General features: G+C 38.7%; 1 protein-coding gene and 1 long non-coding RNA gene across 2 annotated transcripts in view; one reads left to right on the top strand and one right to left on the bottom strand.

Annotated features, from left to right (window-relative positions):
• The window catches only part of LOC308630869, a 113,797-nt gene extending 112,879 nt beyond the window's left edge, over positions 1 to 918 (top strand). The window contains exon 4 of the long non-coding RNA XR_014018058.1: positions 539 to 918. This is a non-coding gene — a long non-coding RNA (uncharacterized lncRNA). The remainder of the gene's footprint in view (positions 1 to 538) is intronic.
• Positions 1 to 18,224, bottom strand: part of VWC2L (von Willebrand factor C domain containing 2 like) — a gene marked incomplete at its 3' end in the record, with an annotated part of 144,913 nt that overhangs the window by 4,715 nt on the left and 121,974 nt on the right. The window lies entirely within an intron of this gene.

The following is an 18,224-nucleotide window of genomic DNA, read 5'->3' as shown; positions in this document are numbered from 1 at the left end:
ATTGCCATGTCCTGAGCTACTTTCCTCTGCCCCACCTTCCATCATGATGTTTTGCCTCACTTGGGCCCAGAGCTATGGAGTCATCCATCTATGGACTGAGACGTCTGAAACCGTGAACCCTAAGTAGACTTCAGCTCCTCTAATTGTTCTTGTCAGATCTGTTGGTCACAGCGATGAAAAAGCCAACCAAAACACAGACTGACCAAGAACCATAATGAAAGTGGCCTATAAGTTGGGAAACCTGGTTCAAGTCCTGGTTCTTCCAGTTGATTATATATGTGACTTTAGTCAAATGCTTTGTAACTCAAATACAAAACGTGACCTGGATTGTCTGGTTTGTAGAGAGGATTAAAGTAGGAAATGCAATTTTTTTTCCCCCTGGGAGTTGAAGATGGTAGAAAAGAGGGAAAAATGGGAATACATCTAACCAATAATATTTTTCTCCTGAAACAAAAATTTCCCTAGTATTTTGTACTTTTCTGAGCATTTAGTTTGCATATCTAATATAAAAACTGTTTGTAATTTTTTTCCACATTAGAAATCAACCCAAGAAATTGTACAAGGAAGAGCAACATCTGAAGTCTACAAAAGCAGAGCTGCACTGGCGAGGTGGCCGTGGGAAGCCCATGCTCAGTCCAAAAGCAGCCACGCTTTTCATCTTCCCACCTGAGCTTCCCCAGCCACCATGGGGCACCTGCACAGAGTATCCAGTGATCAGAAGAAAAGCATTTGGAATATTTTCTCCAGCTTTAATAACCCAGGGATTTAAAAAAAGAAAACTGCAGAAAATAGAAGGGTCTCTTCATATTTTTGTTTCTAAGAACTAAACAGATTCATGTAGCGACTAAAACAATATCTTTTTTCTCCATAAGCTCCCAAATTTTCCTTATAAAAGGGTGCATAGAAAGTATTGGAAAAGGAAGCCAATAGCCATTCTGATCACACCTCCTACAGATCTATATTTGTGTGCTTGTTTTTTTAATAGATTTTATTCTTTATTGGTGTATTATAATTATACAGAACAGTGGGATTCCTCATGCCATCTTTGTATATGCATATAATATAATCAATCTCATTTTCAAGTACTTTCCCTTTCCTTTCTCTACTCCCTCCCCCTGTCTACTTGCTCTACTGATCTATTATTATTATTATTAATTATTATTATCATCATCATTAGGCATTATCATTATATATGAGATATATATATATGTATATACATACATATATACATATATAGGGATTCATTGTGGTATATTTGTACATAGATATAGAATAGTTTTTTTGGAAGGGGATACAATAAGGATTGAACTCAGGGGCACTCGACCACTGAGCCACATCCCTATTTTGCATTGTATTTAGAGACAGGGTCTCATTAATTGCTTAGTGCCTCGCTGCTGCTGAAGCTGGCTTTGAACTCCTGATCCTCCTGCTTCAGTCCTGAGACACTGGGATTACAGGTGTGTGTCACTGTGCTCAGCTGCAAAAGTTTGTTTTGATGTTAAACATTATTGGATCATATTTAAGGAATAAATAAATAACCTGGGATAAGTGTTGTGAAGGAGAGGGTCATGGAACCACGGGTGGTAACAGAACCTGCCTCAGTTCGGTGTGTATGTTGTGTTGTATGGAGGTGCTGAGTGAGGTGGAGGTGGAATGTGACCCACTAAGGAAATAGAATAAGCTAGTGGGATGGTAGTGGTGGGCAAGTAAGAGGTCAGTGAACTTCCTAGAAAAGCAAATTGGGATATTGGTGTGCTGGGCCTAAACCTCACGTTGACTTGAAAGAGGAAATTGCTAAATATTCAGGAATTTTGTAATTACCATTATTTTGTTGGCTTGATTGGCCACAGGTAGGTATATTAAGATTATCTAAATCAGAAAAAGGTACAAAAATCAGCATTTAAAACTGTTCCTCACTCCCTGTCCCCAAAATTATAAATATTTGAGAGCATAACACTTGGTAAGAGCTCAAGATCCAGGGCCTTATTGACCATGTGAAAGATTTGGGTCTTTATTTTAAAGCAATGGGAAGCCATTGAAGTATTTTTTTGTAGGGGTGTGTGTGTGTGTGTGTGTGTGTGTGTGTGTGTGTGTGTATTAACATGAGGTAAAGACTGATTCAGTAAATTGCACCAATGTCACTATATGATTGGTCCGTAGAACACCCATGGATGAAATAGAGAGGCCCTGCCTTGTCCTAGATATAGGACTTGTGAGATTGCAGGCAAAGAATAGAAGCACGATGGTCACTAAAACATTCTTTTCTCCTTTGCTTTGAGGCATTTCACTATCTGCTAAAATGCTGGGGTGATGTTAAATTAGTGTTAGCAATTAACACATTGACTTGAATTAATTGGTCAGATTATGCCTTAAGAAAACAAAGTGCTAAGGGAAAAGGCCTCAGGAAATGTGTGATTTGATGTGAAGAAGGCAAAGGGCTGGAGGGCAGGCAGAGGTAACCTCTAGGAAGACAATTTAGTTGGGATCCCATAGTGGACCAGAATGGTGTCCATGTGATTGAGATACTAGGCTGTTGGGAATAGAGGAGGAATCCATTAGTCAAACATGAACAAAAAAGTACTTACTGAAGGAAATTGCATCCAGACTAGCCAAGAGAACCAAGTTGGCAGTAACACAAGGAAAGCAAGGGCCAAAATCATGCCACAGGCTGGGCCCAGTGAAGACTCCCCTTGGGCACAGATACAGCTGCTGGCCTCACCAGTATCACCAGCACAGGCCTCTGGATGCTGCTGTTGGAACCACTGGCACTAATGCCTGTCAGATGGGTCCTGCCTTGTGGCCTGGGTCTGTGCTTCTAGAAATCACTAGGTTATAATTCAAAGTCCACTGCAAGAATGTCTAGCAGACAAAGCCTAGTCAAGTATCCGCTCCTTAGGAGCAAAGAAAGCTGGAACATGAATTCCTGGCATTGGTAGATTTACTAGGGGCTTGGATAGGCTTTCTTCATAGGAAATTTCCTCAATCATAGAGAATTTTCCAAATCATAGAAGAAGGTAATTGTTCACTTCTGGTGCTAAGAGAAACAGGAAGAGGAATCAATGAGGGCAAACTTCTGAGTGCTATTATTTACTCCACATGTCAGTCATAATCCTATATCTATTCCTGACTGTACTGTTCTCTTTTGTTGGAATCTCAGATGAAATCCAGACCCAGGGGACAACACTCAATTCAGATAATGCTTTTAAAATTCTTCTAAAGAGCTTTTTATGCATGACCTTATTTTATCCTCACATGAGCTTTTATTTTCTTTGTTTTACAGGTGGGACAAGACATAAAAATGTCAAATGACTTTTGCAAAGTCACATAGTTAATCAGAAATTGAGATAGGATACAGCTATTTTTTTTTCCATGCTTCGTTTCAGAAGACAATCTTTCTATGCATAGGAGCTGATTTTTCATTTCTTCTAAGATTTGATAACACCTGGGATGATATGGTAATGGGAGAAGGAAACAACTAGTGTGTTTAAATTACTGGGGTGTGTGTGTGTGTGTGTGTGTGTGTGTACATGTATGTGTGTGTGTATGCAGGCACATGCATGTATGCATGTACAGGTAAAAGGGTGAATAGGTGGAATGAATAGATGGATGAAAAGAGAGAGTCTGGCTGCAAAATTCCCTTGTAGGGCGGGGAAATGGCCCCTCAAACAGCTGCATGTAACCTTTACTCAGTACTTGGAAAACAAAATTTGCTCCCAGAAAGCACATCTGGCTAAGAAGGCAGTGTGGTTCCAGCAATCAATGGGGAAGGCAGCCAGATTGGCACAGAGATTCCTCAGGAGGAGATGGCTTGTCCATGTTGCTTCTCTATGCAGGTGCTCTTTAAAGTCGGGCTTTTAACTTCCCAGAGACTAGAAAAACCAGGCTGGTCATCACCACTTTATGGGTGCTTTATGATTATAAACTAGTATGGTGTCCCTGAAAACTGTTCTCTGACAACAACTTCATATTGCTTAATAGTCCACTTTGGAGAATTGCAATCTCTGGCCTTGATTTGAAAATGTATTATTGACACTTGGTGTCTTTTAAAAATTAGTTGTAAATGATCTTCCTGCTGCATAAATGAGGCAGATTCCTATTGTGTAAAGCCATAAACATCCTATATTTATTTGGCAGAGCATCTAAATCATTGTTTCAGCAAATAGTAGGCTTGTAGGCTTCAGTTGGTGATTGAATTGGATTGGGCTCTGCCTTTCCTCTTAGCTGATTTTAATTCTCTGCTTCATGAAGTCTGATATATGTTATTGTGCTAAAGAAAAGCAAATAAGCTTTCTGATCAGGTACACCCATTTTCAATTATTAAAATATTGGAAAAATCTTTCTATAAAAACTTGTAATTATAGTTTATTGCACTTAAAATTGGGCCAAATGCCTGAAGCCTTTCTAAGTGAGGTGTTCTGATGGCCTTCTTCATCCTGGACTGAGAGTAGCCATGAGATCCCCATTAACAATTGGAGCCATCAGACCAGGAATGGAGTATCTCTCTGTTTTTAGTCACTCACCTCTACATTACTTTTGAATCCTTTTTATTAAACCTAAAACCAAAAAGCATCCTCAGATGGAAGTGGCAAGATTCAGGAAGCACTCTTTTCTCTGAGGTTGCCCTAAAGGTGACTGTTAATCATTTTATTTGAAAATTCAATATTGCTCAACTCCCACACAAATTTCAGTCTGAGAGCTCCAGAGAGTTTTCTGGCCCTTAAGTATGTAAGATTTATAGCTTGGTGTTCCAATTAAGTAAAATGCAAGGGCTGGAGCCGAGAGAGGAAGGACAGTCAGGCTACACAATAGAGATAAAGGCTGGTTGCTCTTTTTCTAATTTCAGGCAAATCAGCAGGCTTTGAGTACCAATGAAGTTCAGATTCAGCATTAGCTGGCTGCCTATGTCCAGTCTCACCTTCAAAAGCTGGTCAGAAAATGGCTGGGTTTGCCGTCTGCTTAGTTTTGGCTTTGAATAATAGAATAATCTTAGTCAAAATTTCCGTACGGAAACAAGACTACTCTATGTTGTAAGAGTTTTTAATGGTTTCCACATCACTGTCATATTTCTTCTCAGCAATTCAGACCCATTACAGAGCTGAGGATGCAGAAGTTCAGAGAGAGAAAGAAGATAAGGAGAAGGAGATTAGGACCCTGGAGCCAGACTATCCACACCACAATCCTGCTCCTGCCATTTGCTAGCTGTATGAACTCAATGTCTTCAGTCAAAAAGTGGGAATATTAGTAAAACAATTAAAGAAACTACTTTATGAGAGTTTTAATGGGCAAATGAATTAACATGTAAAGTACTTAAAACAGTGCCTGTCACTTAATAAATGTTAGTGTGCTAGTTTTTGCTATTTATCATTCCAATTATTCTTATTACCAGAGTTATAATCTGTAGGACTTTGGATAGGTTATGGGTCTAGGTCCTTTGATTTCTAGTCTAATGTTTCTTTTCTTTCTTTTTTTTTATCTTAAAACATGAATGAGGAAGTTTATCTTATTTATGTCAATTAATTTTTTTTTTTTTTTTTTGCAAAGCAAGTGGGCATATGGTGGTAAAGTCATTGTGGGTTTCCCCCAGGCCTGCTTACTGTTTGGATGAAGAGAACCGGTGACCAGTGCATGGCTGTACCATTTGTTGACCAAGAAGGGGTTCATTAGGAGAATGACTTAAAATGGATTTCCAAGATCGCTAATGGTAAATGCTTTTATTTATGGAAGAAAAGGGACCATATATGGTAGGAGAAAACGTAGTTAAAAACTAAAAAAGAGATTGCCACCCAACACCGTTGAAGAATAGTCAAAGACACATACATCTAAGAGTAAATGCTCACCAGTAGCAGAAATATTGAACAAAATATAGTACCCCATGTATTTTTCTGCTGTCATTAAAATGAATAAATTACAACCTCTAGTTGACTTGCTGGGATTTTTGTGAGATATTATTGAATAAGAAAGCAATTATGCAGAGAGTAGTGTACAATATAATCCTAGTTTAATAAAGCAAATGTAGATAAACAAAGTTCTGTATATATGTTTGCACAGGATTAGATGAGAAAGGAAGAAAAATAAAGCACAAATACATTGTTGTTGGCACAGATCATACTGGTAGGAGGAGGACTTACTGATGAGGGAGGATATGAAGAGGATAAAGAGGCAGGAGAACAACCAAGTTTTTAAAAAGCTTCACTAAGTAAGGCTCCATGGCATATTTATATTTGGTCCCATGCATAAAAATAAGGATATAAATGCTGGTATTGGCATGTACTTTAAAACCAATGTATATATCTAATCATGTTCCTTTTTTTCTTAAAATTTGTGATTAAATTGATAACACATCTGGTGCATCTTTGAACTGAGGATTTGTGGTGAAGATGGGTGCAGTAAGGGAAAGAACCTTCAGAGCCCTCAGATTCTAATATTCTTCACTTTAAACTCACGGGGCTGCCCTGTCCATTGCAGTAGACACTAGGCTTTGTGTGGCTATGGAGCATTTGCAATGGAGCTAATCCAAGGTACAATCTGCTGCAAGTCTCAAAAATAGAGATTTCAAAGACCTTGGACATAAGAGAAAAAGAACTTAAAATAATTCAGATAAAATAATTCATTACCTTTTTTATATAGATGACATGTTGAAAGCAAATATTTTGAATCTACTGGGTTAACTAAAATTAATTTGTTGCCTTCTTAGTGTGGCTACTAGAAAATGTAAAGTACACATGCGGCTCCCATGATATATTTATAAACAGTAGTGGCCTAGAAAAATAATGAAAGGAAGAGAGAACAGGTGGCCAAGAGGAGATTAATTTTTACATAATTTGGCAAGAGGAAATGTTGTGCATCATGAAGAAGTGCCTGTGTTTAGGACAGGGGCTTGTCGAAGTTCAAGCCATTGATCCACCATAACTGCATCATTTGGGTGTCTTTGAAATGCAAACTCTCCACCCCCACCAGGCCATATTGAATCAGAGAGTCAGGGTTTGGGACCCCCACAATTGGTGTGACATTCTGATGCAGGTGATTTGGATGCAGGCTAAACCAGAAGGTCACTACTTTAGGATAAGGCAGAACTTCGATTAACATTGGGAACTAAGATGATAAGATAGTTAGTGTCAGCTTTGGAAGAAGCTTATCCAAAAACAGTGAATTCAGCATGCTACAGGAACACAGGCTTTTAGCAAGGGTCATTTCTGAGGAGAAATTCTGAGCAAGTAAATGGTGGTTAAATGGTTCAATTACTTTCAAGTTGCAGCATCAGCCTCTGAGCTGTCATTATTGTGTTTCTTCAATAAGTGTGATTTTTACCCACATGACAGCTTGAGAATCAAGGAGTCATGTGTGAGATATGGCATTTGGAACTGACCGTTTTGGGTGCTTTAATGACCTATCTTTACAAAAAACAAGTCAGTTATCACTGGAAAGAAAATAGTATATATTTATCTTTGAGTTTGAAACAGTTTAGAAAAGATTATGTTACTCATCATTACCTAACTTTCATATTAAAAAAAAAACTTTTTAAAGCAATCAATCTTCTACTTCTCAGAATTACTTTAGTATCATCTTTGAGAACTGTCTATTTCATTGATGAAAAATTGCAAACTTATTTTAATTTCCCTAAAATACTATGCTTGAGTGAATGCACTAGAATGAAAGATATGTCCTCACTGGGGACAGCAGGCATTAGACGTGAGTTTCTCTGGTCAACAAAGTGGGTATGTGTTTGTGTGTGTGTGTGTGTGCGCGCACACACACACACACACACACACACACTGTACTTTATAATGGAGATGAAACAAAACTTTTCATTATGTGCAAAGATACAAAATGTTTTACAACTAAAGAGAAAAAATGATCCATAGGTTATTTCATTTTTGGAAAATATGCTCAAAGATGCCCTGCTGATGTTTCCATGGTTTGTACAGTAATGCATTATTATTAGACATGTATTAGGTAAAGTAAGAAAGTGACATTTTCTTTCATGTATAACTAACATTGCCTGTAGAGACCTCATAACTGTGAGACAGAAATGATGACAAGATTAGTATAAATAGAGTTCATGAGCTGTATCTCGTTAACTTAGTTTTTGAATAACAAACTCATCATTTAAAATTCAACCAAAAATACTAACTACCTACCAGAACCAACCATTGTTTGAGGCAGTGAAAATATAATGTTGAGACAAAAGGACTTTCTGTGCAAATATGTAGATATTCAAAATTGAATAACAATGCAATGAAATTTATGAAAAATGAAATAAGGAGTGCAATGCTAAAGGGAATTAATCTAGAAATCAAAGTGTAGGGAATGGGAAATCATTTATGACACTGCAGTGTGGAGCCAGAGGGAGGGGGCAAAGGTCAAGTTCTTAACATTTTTAAAAACTATAATTGGGGTTTTGGATTGCATCAAAATGGCAACTGAACCATTGCATGAAGGGACTTAGATTTTCAAATTAGTGAAATATTACATTAGCTTCAATGTAGATAATGAATTTAAGCAGAGGCAAGGGTTGTCTCGCTGAAGGTAGACCAACTGAATCAATTCTTGCATTATTCTAGGTAATTACAATGGTGGGCTAGACAAGGGTGGTAGCCATGAGAAACAGAAAGTGGATGTGAACTACGTTTAGGAGAGAAAATCAGTATGATTCTATTAAGATGATGGTGGATAAACTTGTGAAGTAAGACAGAAGATGGCTTTTAAGTTTCTGATTTAAGCAAGCATATGGAACATTGTATGGGAACAGGATTTTGGGGAAAGAGAATAGGTTACAGTTAGGAATTTTGAATTGATGTACAGACGCATCATCTACGAAGTTAAGTAGGGGAGTACAATTAATTGAGTGGGCACAGAGAAGCAGATGTCCTTGGCAAATGAAAGGTCATTGATCCCAAGGGAGTGAAGAGGTTTCCCTGGTACATTGGATTTAGGGTAAGAAGAAAGAAGACCTATCAACCTAGCATAGCAGTGTTGTTTAAGGAACAGAAAAAAGAAAGGAAGCCAACTGAGATGACTGAAAAGAAAAATCCAAATAAGAAGGATGTAACAGGGGAGCATGTGATATCAGAGAGACAAAGAAGATAGAACATTTTTGGTCCTGGGAGGAGGGGTGTGAGTGTCAAATGTAGCTGAGATGAATATTGAAGTGAGGACTGAGCCAAGTTCATCCTAACCCCTGCAGGAGCAATTTCTGCAAGGTGACAAAGGCCAAAGCCAGTTTGGAGAGGTTGTAGAAATAAAGTAAGTCCAGTGAATAGCTGTAGAAGGCAATGTCGAGGAGAGCTAGTCAAAATGGAAGAGAGAGAAATATGTTTAAATGCTGGAAGTAAAGAATAAGGGGAAAGAGGAAGCTGATTGTGAAAGAAGAAGAGGTGGGGAATAATTGGTAGAATAGAGTCCTTGAGAAAGGAAAAGGACATGGAATTACGTGTTCTAAGATGGAAGCAGGGGGCCATCTTTTATTGTAATAGGCAATAGGAGACTGAAAGAGTTTCTGCTAATTTCTATTTTCCCTGGGAAGTAGGAGAGGCACTAATCTGCTGAATGTGGAGGGAGGAAAGGAGGAAAGGAAAGGAAAGGGTTGAGACAAAATAGAAAAGCTAGCTGCCTGGGGAGGCATAATGAAATTGTTGAGCAGGGCTGACAGTCCAAGTGAGGAAGGTGACAACAATTTATAGTGGTAGCAGTTTGATTGCTTGTGTGATCTTTCCCTCCAGAGCTCAACAATATTGTGGAAGAGTACTCCAGGCAGATAGTCAGCATTTAATAGCAGTGTGACCTCAGGCAAGGCACATACTCTGTCTGTGTGTCCCTTGCCATCCCACACTACAACACACACTCCTTGCTTATCTGTGAACTGAGAATGATAAGATTATCTCCCACCAATAGGATTGTTGCATTATGCAATGAGTTAATACATATAAAGTGCTGAGAATAATTAACACACACTGTGTGCACTCTACAAGTGTTAGCAATGATCCAAGTTGGGGTTTTGGCAGGTACTTGTGACGACAGCAGTAAAGGAATGGAAGATATTAACAAGAGAGTGAATGAAATTGTAAAATAAAGAGTTAGAACTGGAACAAAAGGGAAATGAAGACATTGATTTTGGAAATCACTAGATAACTTTGTATTTATTGGAAGGATGCCTGATATGGATTCCTGAACTCAGAATATAGTATAGTTTTACTGACCGAATAGAAGTGTTGATAGAAAATGAATAACCTTATCTGAGCTCTGTTACCCAGCTTCTATTCTTCTTTGGTGTAGAACCTATTAATAAGGAATTTATGTGAAAAAGATATTGCTGTATTTTTTTTAAAGAACTTTAGCTTGAAGCAATTCCTATGTGCGACTGTGAAATGGCAAAGTTCTTAAAAAGAAAAAAAATTATAAGTAGCAATATTAAGGGAATCCCCTCAAGTTAAGGCAATTTTGTTTAAAGGCTGTATATTTGCCAACTGTTTATGTTCTGTTCCTTGAGGTCCGCAATGCAATTTAAGCCAGAAAAACAATCAGTTTGGTCCAAGCTTGAATTGCTGCAGAATAAACAACCTCTTAAAAAAAAAAAAAGCTGAACTTTAAAAGGAACTCTCTGCATTGCTGATATGCTGAGACACTCAGAGGAGCTATTTTGTCCCAGAGAATACCTTTTGTATGGTCATTCAGATCATGGATTGGGACCCTGTTTTTTTTTTATCATGAACATAAATGGACTTTAGACAGCATATATTTTCCAGGTAGGGCGATGACTAACGTTTTATATGATAGAACATTACTGAAGAGCTCTTCAAGCTCTCTGAAAACAAACAAACAAACAACAAACAAAAACAGTTTCATTCACTAACAAGCAAATAAGCAAAATGCAATTATTGATGAGGGGCTGGCTACTAAGTCTAAAAAATCTTCCTTTTTGTTTTTGCATATGCAAAGAATTTTTCTTTGAATTTAGAGGGTAAAGTGGGGAGAAGATAGATCAGGATAGTTAATTTTAGGTGAAATACTGCCACTCTTATCTAAAAAATATCCCCAAATCTGCTGCCTTCCCCGAAATTGTTAATGAACAGATGATGATAACTAAGAATATTCATTCATTTGTTTCAAAAACATTGAAGGCTTCTTCTGTGTTAGATATAACAAAACACTGTGGTTATAGTGGTGGGAAGATAAATCTAGCACTCAGTTGCCTTAACTCTAGCAGATACAGGCAAGCATCAAATTAGGAATAGGATGTGATAAGGTAGTATTCAGGGAGGGATCCAATCAACACTGAGGGGAAATATCCTCTTCCTGGAGGATATGAGGGCTGAGTGATGTCCTGGGGAATCAAGTGAACAGGGAGACTTTCTGATGAAGAATCAAGGTGGCAGAGGTGGATGGGTGAGCAATTCTATGTAGCTGGATCTTAGGGTTCATCTGGAACTGAGCTGGAAGAGAAGGAGATGCAGTGGTCAGGTTCTAAAGACCTTGTGATCTGTACTGTTAAAGGCCTCAGGACACGATGAGAGCTTTTCATAATTATGTTTATGCTTTAGCCAATCACCCTTGCTGTTGTGTGGGGTGAAGTTAGAGGGTATCCAAATTGCAGAGAGCAATAACAGCAATTACTTCAGTAAAGAAATGGGGGAAGGCCTGTCTCGGGGTGGGAGGAGTGGAGAAGAGAGGACAAGAGGTTACAGGGAGGAGATTAATAGAATGTGGGCATATAAGTCATAAGAAAAAGAAAGGAAATAGAATTATGTCCATGCTTCTTGCTTATGTTCTGGACTGCAGATGGTATCTTTCACAGAAAGGAGAAATACAAAATAGGAAAGTTTAGTTATAGACACGTTCATTTTAAAAGTCTTTGGCTTATAGCAAGCTTCAAGTCAATAGTCAGATAGAAAGGCTGAGATATCAAGGGAGATATTTGATCATCAGTTCAGATGTCTTCAGGATATAGATGGTGAATAAATCCCTAAATGTGGATTCTTAGGGAAAAGAGAGACGAAATAACAGGAAGCTGATAGGAAGATGAATATGGATGGGATCCAAGGAACAGACCTAGAGGTTTTAAGTGGAGCAATGGAACCCTTAGGAACCATGAGGGCAGAGTATGAAGATGGGAGTGAGTTGATGGAATTGAAGCCAACAGAGCAGAAGGTGTTCATGAAGAACCTGAAACTGCAAATACCAAATTGGAATTCAGTATTGGATTTGTATCCATTGAATTTGCCATTCAGCAGGTCCTGGGTAGTGGTGGCAAGGGAAGTTCTATGTCTTTGTGGAGAAGAAACTGGACTTGAGTGGTTTTAAAAGTGATGTGTGGGAAGAAATGTATCGACTACACATTCAAGAGGGTGGTTTTGAAAGACAGATGAAATAGCAAAATAAAATTCTTCATCCAGTTGATGTATACCTTTTAAAATCAGGGACACATGTTTATGACCTTGTGCTGAGAGGAGAGAGCCAGGAATAAAAACTGGAGGTTTTGAGAAGATGCTCTGGGTCTTGGTGCAGAGAAGGTGCTCCAGTAAAAATGCCATAATCTCTGGACCAGCAGGAGCAGCTCCACCAGAAAGATTGTAAAAAATGAGCCACATCAGACCCTATCGAGATTTACTGAACCAGAACCTGTCTTTTAACCAAAAGGAAACATTTCCTCAGACATAAAGGTAAAGGTGGGCAAAGGTAAATTTCTTGATGCTGGCCAAGAAAGGAGTCAAAATGATGCTACCTCGTTCTGCCAAGAAGCAATGAAGTACTCTCCTGAGAATGAGAGGAACTGGGGGCATGGGATAGGAGAGAGTCAGCCCTAGGTGTGGAAGCTTGATGAGAGAGAAAACCTGGCCCTCACTGTGGCCTGAAAGAGAAAGGATATGTGGCCATCTCCAACCAAGGAGGCAGATGATTGATGGGGGTTTGGGGATTTGCTAAACAGGTGGCAGTCAGCAAGGAAAAGGGTGAATAAGGATATCAGTTAGAAGAGTAAGTCAATAAAGATAAATGGGGACCAATAGATTGGAAGGAAATGGAGCCAATCACAGTCATTGTTCCAAATGGGAAACAACTAAACTATCAACAACAGTGGATGTTCATGAAAGAACTGTTATCTCTCTCCAACATACTTTCTGCTTGTGTGTTTCACAACAACCCACCCAAAGCATTCTCTGTACTCTCCTCTCCTCTGGTGATCTCCCCCTAAACTCTGAGACTGCTGCAAAGTTGCCCACCAAAAAAGCTTCGGGGCTACTAAATCTACTACCACTGGCTGCCAGGTCCTTAAAATAGGAAGACAACTGGTAAAAACTGACTGAGGCCTTTAAAAGATCAGAATGATGTTCTTTCCCATTGTGAATATATTTTATAAAAATTTTCTGTATAAACCTTTGAAAAATTTAAACTTAAAGTATGTTGTGAGTGCTACCATGAAATCTCCTCCATTGTCTTTAACCTCCAAACTTCAAAGCACTTAGTTCTTCCCTTATGACACCATTTAACTATAAAAAAATCAACACACATATTTTAATAGTTTCATTCTAAGAGATGTAAAATCTGAATAGTAGGAGTTGTCTTGCTAATTTATGTTGCAGCACTGGGTCAAGGAGTTCGTAGCTGAATTCGAGAGTTTAGAAATGGTAGGAAGTCCAGAAAGTGATGATGCAAGAGAAAGAGTTGGGGGAAGATTAGGAAAGTCCTTTTGTACCAAAATCAGAGATTTGAATTTTAATCTCTCAGGAATTGGAGAGTCATTGAAATATGTGAGTTTGGGAAGTTATAGGATGCAAGCATTTCAGAACCCCCTGCATCCAGAGTGCAGAGGACTAAACAAGGTTCGCAAGATCACAGATAAGATTGTGAGTTTCAAAACTATTGTGATTATCCAGGAGAGAAGGAAGAGTCTGAACTAAGGTGTAACTTTTTAAAAATTGTGGAAAATCTTCACTTAAGACATGGCAGGATGTAATGATGTTGGGTGTAGAGAAGGAAGCTGGGGTCAAAGTGTATAGCTCATCCCTGGTTTCTGCACTGGGTGACAAGTAATGCCACTCACTGTGATGGACAGAACACAAACAGGTTAAGGGGAGAAAAAAGAGGATGGTGATGACATGTGGAAACTTGGGAGCGATGAGTTCAAGTTTACACATTTTAAAATACTTAATTCCTGGCAATAAACTTCAGTTGAATGCATTAGACATTAAAAGAATGAATTGAGATGGTGTTTTGAACTTTAAGGAAGAGCCAATGTTGAAATAGCAACATGTTATTAAAAATATTTACATTTACTTCCCCCAAGTGGAATTTATGAACCACTCCTATGGTCAAGTTGTCTTGTGGAGAAGCGAAACATCTGCTAGAAATTCCACTGATCTTTAGATACACCCAAGTTTTCATATGACGCTCATTTTCATTCCAAATGGCACAACACAGCCCTAGGGATTGTACTTTCTGGAGCATTTGAGCAATAAAGAGAATTTGTGCAGCACTTGCATTTCACATGCAGGTTTTCCAGCCAGCTTGGTTCTGAACACTGAGTTAGGCACTTTTTAAACATCTGCATATCTGGGTTTGTCCCTTTGCATCAGAAAGTTTGCAGTGAACCCGAAAGATGTTAAGAAGCCTTTGAACTAGCTCAGTATTTATCTCCAAACCTTAGCAGAGACGCTAGGTAGGGCAATAGAAGTATCATCAAGGTTGTTATGTTTAGAAATAAAAAAGGGAGACCAAAGAAATGTATCCTATAATTTTATCCAGATCTCAATCTTTTGTAGCATAGGTATATGACCAGGCCAGCTTCTTGATACAGCCTGATTGTAGCCATAACTTTATGTTGTCCTCATTGTTTCTTTTCATCCATGATCATCTAAGGCTTTAGAAATAATGTCCTCAATAGATGGAACTGCCCTATTTGTGTCCTCTTTGATCTTCTCACCCGTGGAAAGCTGAGTAATGACCTGCCAAAGATGTCCATATCCTTCTCTCTGTTACTGTGAATGTTACTTTCCATGGTGAAATCAAGTTTGCAGATGTGAGGTGGCTAAGGATTTTGAGATGTGGGCATTATTGTGGATCACCCAGGGAAACTCATTGTTAATCACATGAGTCTGGACAGAAGAGAGGCAGGAAGCTCCCAGACAATAGTAGGAGATGTGAGGAAGGGGCTGGAGAGAGGGGAGCAGGTGCTCCTGCAGGACACCTCTAGAAATGCAAGATCCCCCTTCCAGCCCCCAGATCTTCCAGAATGAAAGCAACTGCCTGATAATTCCTTCATCTCAGAATAAATTTGTCTTTTTTTTTTTTTTTTTTTGGTAAGGATTGAACCCAGAGGCACTTAACCACTGAATCACATCCCTAGCCCTTTAATTTTTTTTTTTTCCTTTGAGACATGGTCTTGCTAAGTTGCTTAGGGCCTCACTACATTGCTGAGACTGGCTTTGAACTTAGGATCCTTCTGCTTTAATGTCCCAAGCCACTGGGATTACAGGCGTGCGCTACCACACCACTTTGTCTTCTTTTAAGCAACTGTGTTGTGGAAATTTGTCCACAGAAGCCATTGGAAGGTTGAAACATGAACCAGTCTGTAGATGATGCTAACCCAGAAATGCTGGGTGTAGATGTAAAGTAGAATTTCCACTGGATTTTAAAAGATTTCAAAGTGTGCATTGATTACTAATGCTGCTATTAGTATTCTGAAAGATAATATCTGGAGGGGAAAGGCTGGGTCCAGCTTAAACACAGATTAAGATAGTTACCCACCATGAGCAGGTTATTATCATGGGAACCACTTGACAAATGGTCCATGTTAACAACTTGGTGGGATTTGAACTGAAGTATTAGTGGTCTGCCCTTCACTGCTTTATATAAACTAAAAAATCAAGGATGCTTCAATGCTTTCAGAATAATACCTCCATCCACTGGATTTGGGTGAGTTCCCTGCTCAGATTTGAATTTGTAGGCAGAGTTTTAGAGTATTTATATCCTGCAGGGAAAACATGGAAATTTATTTATGAATTGTAAGTCCTGGCTTGCACTGTTCATTTTCAGAAATCAAAAGTACATCATCTCTGCCAACATGCAGTTAAAAAAAAAAAATCCATGCAGATCCTTGAGAATATTGGCAAAAAATAGAAAAAAAATGTGCAAATGTTTTAAGCCTGTGAATTGCATGCCTTGGGTTGTTAAGCACTGATAGAACACCCATAATGCAGGAGAGATGCCGAGCCACGTGGCTCAGCAGAACTAACAAAGAGGACTGAGTAGTACGAGTGACTAATTGCTGTGCTAGTTCACTACTGTTGAAAAGCCTGAGAAAGGAAAACATCCATGAGTCATACGATTTTTGTAGATTTAATGACAGCCCTGGAATTACATTGGCATTGCCTCCAAATTGAGGAAACATTCAAAGAAAGCAGAACTCGCGTTAACTCGTGTAACTCAGTGTGAAACCTAAATTACTGGAAAAAGCTGGGAGAAGAAAAAGAAGAAAACTCTCATGCACACAGTTACAGGCAAACTTTCATGTATTTGCCGATTCACTCAACATGCCCTGCTCAGTGCCTGCTAGATTCTATGCACTGTGCTTCTCCAGGGCAAAGTAATTTGTTTTCAGCTATTAGTATGGGAGAAAATTCATGATAATGCAGGATTGCTGAGGTCTCTGTGAGGCTATCTGGTTTTCACTAAAACACAGGGGCATAGGGAATATGCTTTTCTTTACTTGATTCCTATGGAATCTCTAATCTCAGGTGTCTGTGCCACCGTGAACACCTAGAACATTTCAATTATTGCATTCTGTCCCCAAGGGAGAAAGCAAAATAGAATTTTGCTGAGTTTTGCCTTATGCTGATCTTGAGTGAATGCTACTCAGCTGATCTACTCCTCTGTTACTTTCCTGTGGATGTCAATCTTTGCCTTTAAACAAAACAATTTTAAATAAAATTGATCATTTATTTTTAAGGAGTGCCATATCTAGACCCCCAGGAACAGAGACACTAACAATCACAAATCATATGTTAAAACATGACTATCTTCTGCCCTTTCGGTTCTGGTAAATTTTTCCTTGCCTCAGTTTGTATGTAGAACTTTCTCCAGCCTATTCTTGGCTGTACGCATCTAGACTTATCTATTTTGTTCTACTCTGGTTATTCCACTGGAATCATCCTTGTTTTAGTTCTAGGGTTGGTTCAAGGATTTCAGGAGGGTTTAACCTTAAAAGTTTATGGAATGGAACCCCAAATGGTTCCATTTGTTTCCTAAAATTTCCTCAAGTCCCCAGGTCATGGCTGGATCAATGGTGTCATTCAAGCTCCTGATTAACAAAAAGCCATTATTTTCAACTGACCACTTTCCCTTGAGGCCTTCATTGTCCTGCCCTGTATCTCTATGGTGGAATCTGGCACAAACAGCATTCACATATACATCCATTTGCACACTGGACTTTGAGCATCAAAAAAGGCAATAAGCACATTGCATAGTAGGAGCTCAGTGAATAATTATAGCGTTTCTTCCAACAAGGCTTCTGAAAGTAGGTTTTCCCTCTGGTATTAAAATTAGGGTATCATTCTCCTTGGAGTTCACTCTGTGAGACGTGGCTGTGGCATAGACTCATTTAAACATGAAACTCTACCACTGAGAACCTTCTCACTTGACCACTTATGTGGTTGGTAATGCTCAGTATTCTTGGTGTTTGCTAAAAATGATTGTTAAAAATCCTGGAGCTTCATTTCAAATATGCAAACATTGTAATAGAAATCTTATGATAAAGATTCCAGGTACCTGAACGATGCATGTGTTTTTCTGTTGTTAAAAGTCTGATATTTGCAAAAATTGCTCCTCTTGCTTGTGAACATTACACTTCATTTTGATGAAACCAACAATTGCTGGCAATGAGGACAAGTGCTGCATAGATGTGCAATATTATTCCTATTGTGGGCCATTTCTAGAATAAAACAGTGCTTCTGCATGCTACCCACTAGAGCATTACTGAGCAAGGAAGGAAAACATTAGAATTCAGGAGAATCTAGGAGGATCTAAAAGAGACAGCAAATAAGATCTAGGGAGCATTTGGCTGAAAGAACATTAACACAAAGAGCCTATGGTAATCAAACTGAAGTTTTGTGCATATTGGAAGCTATGTTCCAAATGCCACAGTGATTCCTTCACACTGCTTTGTACCTAGGCCTGACTAGAAAAGAAAAGGAAATGAAAGATTCAACATTTTGAGGAAGCAAAAATCATTTACA

The sequence above is a fragment of the Spermophilus citellus genome (genome assembly GCF_964194105.1).
Source record: "Spermophilus citellus genome assembly, chromosome: 11".
Classification (NCBI taxonomy): domain Eukaryota; kingdom Metazoa; phylum Chordata; class Mammalia; order Rodentia; family Sciuridae; genus Spermophilus; species Spermophilus citellus.
The sequence above is the reverse complement of the archived record's forward strand: the minus strand, read 5'-3'. Positions and strand labels throughout refer to the sequence as shown.